The sequence below is a fragment of the Galleria mellonella genome, unplaced genomic scaffold (assembly GCF_026898425.1).
Source record: "Galleria mellonella isolate WM207_F2 unplaced genomic scaffold, CSIRO_AGI_GalMel_v1 utg139, whole genome shotgun sequence".
In the NCBI taxonomy this organism is placed as follows: Eukaryota; Metazoa; Arthropoda; class Insecta; order Lepidoptera; family Pyralidae; genus Galleria; species Galleria mellonella.
Window position 1 is genome coordinate 6,662,548 of NW_026441995.1, and position 6,197 is coordinate 6,668,744.

The following is a 6,197-nucleotide window of genomic DNA, read 5'->3' on the forward strand; positions in this document are numbered from 1 at the left end:
TGGTTAATGTATATTTGAACTTTTTGATTCGACAAGTATTTATCTAGATTAAACAATATTATTATACTATTATTACTATACGTGTGAGGGTGGCATATCCTGGTGTTAAGATTGTTTTGACTACCATTATATGTGAAATCCTCACATAACTTGACTGCAAAGTGATATTATTTTCTTTTAATATAACCCAAACAAGAATTTGTATAAGTCAGAGAGTTCTACTAGGAATTCATCTTTACACCCGGACCTGCATATCAGTCGGCGACTTATAATTACGTAAGTACTTTAAGTATTTTAGTATTATAGTATTTCGAAAAATCATCATCAAATACAAACGATTAAATTTCGCGTTATGACCTAATCTTCATTTACAGATATAATTAGAATAAATAACGAGATGACTTTTAACGTAGTCGAATTGGCATCAAATCGAAATCACATCGAATAGCCTCGAAATCAACGTTACCTTACCATTTGACGTCTTTTGATGTAAATTTGATTCGATACATATTCGTTTCACTTGACATTTATTCGATGCTATTTAAATTTGTTCTCAACTCAATTGCGTCAGAAGTCACCCTGAAGATCAATGACGTACTATTGTATTTAATACGTCACTAATCTTGAGATATGCCAACTATTGAAGATCTAATCTCATGCACTCTCGAGGTTTAGCCTACTTGTATTTCTTTATCTTTGATCTCTCTACGTTGTAGATGTCAATCTAAGATGAAATACCCCGTATTTTATAGAAAACAAATAAATGGCAAGTAAACGTTAACGTAGGTCCAGTTGACAACAATTTTTTTATTATAACGTTGAAGATTTTTATTGGAATGATATTTGACAAGTAGATATTTATTTAACTGTAATAATAACTATCATGTAAAATTCGATTATATTTTAATTATTTATGTCTGTGCTTCTCACGACACATGTGAATCGCGCTCATCTATAAGGGCTCCTATTGAGCTCGTAACTAGTCGTATATCCTTAAATTTGAAGTTAACTTAAATAATTACAATACAGTATGACTCAAAAGATTCAGGCGCACCCGATAAAGGGCATATCTTCCTTTCCATTGACTTTTTCACTTATGTATATGCCAATATTATCTAATATTATTTACTAAAATTAATATTATTTGCCAATATTATTTACTAAATTTACATAAACATCGTCTACACAGTATTTAGCTGTTCTCATAATCTTTTAATATAAAAAAAATTGATAATGTAACAAATTTATTAACGAAAAAGTAGTTAAATAAAGTATTATTGAAAATTACGTGAATCTCGTAAGTTGGACCACTTGAAATAGGATAATAATTGTGGTCAACCTGAGTATTAAATTTTATTCATATACATCAGCGTAATTGAGCGTCGAACATCGATATCTAAAAACATTTAAAATTTACTCTTATAAAATAAGTTGATAAAAAAAAACAGCAAATAGGTTTCTATACCGCAGCATCTCTATAAAATAGACTCGTCATAGACGCGTTATTATCTATAAGTATTTGGAAAATAAGATTGTCTAATCGTTTCGTTAGATCTAGTAGCGTGATTATGTCACACAATGATAGATGTAGTAACGTGATTTTGTTTTCGTAATATAGCTTAAGATCTCACTGCTGAATTCTGCATGTATTAATGTTTTAATAAAACTTGGTTTAAATGAAAAATGAACAAACATATAACACAATTCACGTTGCCTGCTTTCAAGGTCACAAAATTTGATAAATTCATCACTCTATTTATAGGATTTACATTAACGGAAGTTTATTTATTTTCTATATATATGATAAGATGTGATTGTCTATGACAAGTGGCTCCAAATAAGGATAGTCAGCTTGTAAACTTTTATTCTAAATGACGGTGCTGTAGTTATAGGAAATTGATTCTTTTTGATAAAACCTACACTAAATGGAAGTTGATTCTTTTTTCAATATGATAATATAGGATTGTCTGTAAAAAAAAGTGGCCGTAAGTAATAGTTGCTACCTGATAACCTGGTCGACTCTAACTAAGAGTAAGCAACCTAAGTGCATTATGTTATATTTTCGCTCGATTGTAGGTAACTGATAGCAGGCAAGCCAGGTGTATTGTATTATACTTTCGCTCATCTTTCATGTAAACTATCATTAAAAAATTTACACGTGCAGAATTCAGTAGCGGGATTTTAGGCTAATAAGTATCCATGGTCACGTGCGTTTGAAACATTATATGCTTAATGATATGAACTTTGAGACAGTAATAAAATTCTTTATTTATCATTATGGTTGATATATCGTAGATACAGACATACAGACAGTAAACTCATTCCAAATCCCATAGGTAAACTGTGTTATTTATCTCTTTTGTTAGTATTGGATTTAAAATATCAAATATTTGTATTGTATATAATTTTTGGGAAATGAATAGAAATCATAATGTAACATTGAGTAATCCTTACTAATATTATAAATCTGAAAGTGAGTTAGACATCAGTCATATTTACGTCTTAAGGGCTTAACCAATTACTATGACACTTGGTATACAAATACTATATCTATATATATATATTAAAAACTTGTATTAAAGATCTTGGCCTTTACATAGACTCATCACTCAGTTGGTCACATGTCACATCAAGTTGCGGAGGTAAGTCGCTCAGTTGTTGCTACGCTACGCTCCTTATATCGCTTTAAAAACTTTTTGCCTATCGCTACAAAAACTGTGAACATATCCTGGTCACACGGACAAAGTCGCGGATAGAAGCTAGTCCTATAAATATTGTATCATCATTTTCCTACCCTTATCCCAATTATTTTTTAAGGTCGGCGTAATATGTTATTATTTATATTATAAAATAATTTGGCTTATAGTATTACGACCAGCCGCCCGTTTGACGTCAATTCTCTTTGGGAATGCATTTGTTAGTGGTTTCCACCACCTACAGTATGGAGGAAAGATTGAGGAAAAAAGGAAGGGAACGTTGGAAATACGTAAAGAAAATTGGTAAATGAGAGAAATAAGGATTTATGAGGGACAGTGCAGTTGCAGAAAGGACTGGGACGCTACAGCGCATAGGAAGGCCGGATACTCGTACGCCTTTATTCTAGAATCGAGCAGATTTCTAGAGAAGGACACCCCTGATGCCTATATGTATTGTATAAATGATATAAATGCGAAAATTTGTAAGGATGGTTGATTAGATAGATGGATGTTTGTTACTAAACAAATATAAATGGATTTTGCTATGAGGGTAGGTTATATTCTACTTTAACACACAGGCTGCTTTATACAGATACATTTATTATTTATTTATCAAATGATAAGAAAACATAAAGTGAAAAGATAAAACTATGGCGAGGTGTAGATGCTATGAAAAAAAAAGATTAATTATAATTGATCTACATTTGTTAAGTTTAAACGAAATTGAAATAAAATAACACAAATAGTTTTAAGAAAACAAAAAAGAAATATTAATGTAATCAATAAAAAAATTATATTAGTGTACACAATTTTTTTCTGGCTAAGGCAAAGGCTGAATTTATCAGTAATTTCTCTAATTTTGCTATCACTATTGAGTTGCGGTAACCACTTAGCAACAGGTGAGCTTCTTGTTTTTTATTTGTCTCATAAAAAATTGTGTTTATAATATAAAGTAATGACAATGGTACATAAAAATATTATTAAATATCAATAGACCCATACTTACAATAGAGCTACTGATACAACCGCATGATGTTACCAAAGGTGTAATATACAGCAGGTACATTAGTAGTATTTTATCTGGCAAAATATTATATACTGTGTTATTTACGAGACATTTACAAGACGAGAAGATGTGAGAAAAAAGACTTCCGGATGAAGTCACAAAAGTCAAACCTACAACAACAATATAATAAATAAGTTCAACAACATAATACGTTCATAAAATTCCTTTAAAATTCCTATATATATAAATTATACAGTCTAGTTTTGTTCGTCCACTGGGTGCGTATTAAGTTGTGTGTAACTATAATTAATTAGCATATAGAAAAAGTGTAACTTAGCAATAGCTTTCTACTTGTATGTTATTATCTAATTAATATTTATATTATTTTGTAATCCCAAATAAATTATGAAAATATATTTGTATATTTGATATACAAGTGTATCAATGGCTAAACGCAGTAGCAATAAATTTGATAATCTATATAGTATACACATCTATTTTATTACTCCCAGGGGAGAATGTTGGTAAGGACAAGTGGAACAAGTCTTTTATTCTGGCTAATATAATAGGGTACTTTATTTATTTATATTTTTATATGACAAAATGACATATAACAGCTAACGACTCAACTAATAAAAAACGCTAACCGTAACCTATAGACGTAAACACCACACGGGTACTTTATATCTTATATCTAGCTTTAAGTGCTTAATATCACAAGTTGTTATGATAGAGCAATTTTATTGTTTTATAAAGTTTGAGGAAGATAAACCCTATCTAATGATTTGCCGCCGCTATCGCGCGATTGTAATTGTTATGCCTGATTCGCAATCCGTTCCGGTAAACGCATTTGCCCATTTCCTGATCTGAGAGTTTTTGGATTAACACGAAAAAGCTCTGGCACGTTAGCGCGGATACACTCAGCATTAAAAATATCCAAAAGAAGAGGAAAATATCGGATGATAATGGAACTTCGTAGCATTAATGTAAAATAATTTAACATTGTATCCTACAAAAACAAAAAACCGATTTTAATTGTCGTCTTCAATTGAACCGATTTTAATAATATTTCTGTGGATCTAATATGTAATTTGTAAGAAACTTTCAGAAAATAAAAGAATTTTTCACATCGGTTTAGAACTGACAGAGTCATAAGTTAAAAAACATAAAAAATACCTCCTTCCTTTTGAAGTCAATTGAAAAAACAGGATACACATTCTCCTACAAAAGTTACATTTAAAATTGTCTGCTTTATGATTTTTTTTTGAAAATTTCAGAATTTGAGAAGTAAGAATTTAATATTAAAATATAAAATAAAAACACATCTAAATTGTAAAATTTCAATTATTTATACTTATCTGTTAGTAGTATAAACCTAGTGACTGTACATATTGTTATAATACTTATTTGTGATTTTTAAATAACTTATAAAATTACTATTATATATTTTGTTTACTTTTACCAGAGGGAGAGTTTGTACAAAAGTCGATTGCTTGGGTACCTCTGTCCCATTCGTGTTTCAATCGTGAAGCAGTTGTTTGCGTGGCTGTGTTTCGGTTTGAAGGGTGGGATATGGCGTGAATTTACTGGGTACAGAGGAATAAGACTTGAGTCCTCAGGAAAGGCAACGCATGGTGGGTATCATGGGCGAAACAGTATACTCTGTTATGGTACTGTTCATGTTTATAGGCGACGGTTACCACTTTTCATCAGGTGGACCGTCGGCTTGTTTGCCATTCTAAGTTGTATAAAAAAAAACTTTTAATTTCGTACACGTATTATTGTATTATTATTATTATCGTAGATAGTCATTTTATTCATTAAAATTTTCTTCTTGTAAACTTAAGATGTATTTGAAAATAAAACAATAACAGTATTTCTTGCCCCTTCTTCTCAGTTGAAATTGCATTCCAAACTGGGCGGTAGATTTATAAAAAAATATTCAAAAATGCTTATTATTAAGTTTACTTCCAATAACTACTAATGGCGAGCGGTGAGATGGTGAAAGGTGGCCGTAGGCATTATATAGAGTTCATCTCAACACAATCTGCTATACAAATGTATGAGGTAACAAACAAAAAATACAACCAAATTGAGAATCGCCTTCTTTTTGAAGTCAGTTCAAAAAGACGTCAGTTGGTAGTAATATTTATTCAATTGGCACTTATAGATGAGAATATTTGATATTGTTACGTCGAGTTGTAGTTTTCCATTGTATTTCCATAGATTACGATACGGTATCATTTACATTTATTATTATTATTTCAGCTGTAACGGCAGTAGTAAGGCGGTAACACAATAAGAAACATCATCATCATCGTCATCATATCTGCTTTTAACGGTCCACTGCTGGACGTAAGCCTTCCCCATTAGGGGAGTTTTGCCAGTAGTTGCCACGCTTGGCAGGTGAGTTGGCAACTGCAGTTAGGCTTTTAGAGATGTTTTAAGAGGGACGCTGTGGCCCATCTATCGCCCTCCCTTAGTCGCCACTTGCG

The 6,197-nt window shown here is 31.2% G+C and overlaps 1 long non-coding RNA gene across 1 annotated transcript in view; it reads right to left on the reverse strand.

Annotated features, from left to right (window-relative positions):
• Positions 1-6,197, reverse strand: part of LOC128202574 (uncharacterized) — a 124,874-nt gene that overhangs the window by 39,800 nt on the left and 78,877 nt on the right. The window lies entirely within an intron of this gene.